Below are 634 nucleotides of genomic sequence, written 5' to 3'. Positions count from 1 at the left end.
TAATACTCATATCAGGTATAACAGATTTTAAGACAAAGTTTATAATAAATGACAAAGAAGGGCATGATTCAGTGATAATGGAATCAATAAAAGAGAATTTTATGCTTCAGTTCAGTTCAGTTCAGTTCAGTCGCTCAGTCATGTCTGACTCTTTGGGACTCCATGAATCGCAGCACGCCAGGCCTCCCTGTCCATCACCAACTCCCGGAGTTCACTCAGACTCACGTCCATCGAGTCAGTGATGCCATCCAGCCATCTCATCCTCTGTCGTCCGCTTTTCCTCCTGCCCCCAACCCCTCCCAGCATCAGAGTCTTTTCCAATGAGACAACTCTTCGCATGAGGTGGCCAAAGTACTGGAGTTTAAGTTTTAGCATCATTCCTTGTAAAGAATGCTTATTAACATATATACAAATATAGGAGTACTTGTGTAAATACTAACAGACATAAAGGGGAAATTTGATGATAATACTATAATAGCAGGAGACTTTAACACCAACAATAGACAGATCATCCAGACAGAAAATCAGTACAGCAACAGCAGACTCAAATAACAAAATTGACTAGTTGCACTTAATAGGAATTTCATTCCAAAACAGAGGAGACATATATATATATATATATATATATATATAT

Source organism: Bison bison, unplaced genomic scaffold, assembly GCF_000754665.1.
Source record: "Bison bison bison isolate TAMUID 2011002044 unplaced genomic scaffold, Bison_UMD1.0 scf7180017864200, whole genome shotgun sequence".
In the NCBI taxonomy this organism is placed as follows: domain Eukaryota; kingdom Metazoa; phylum Chordata; class Mammalia; order Artiodactyla; family Bovidae; genus Bison; species Bison bison.
Note: the sequence above shows the minus strand (reverse complement) of the source record.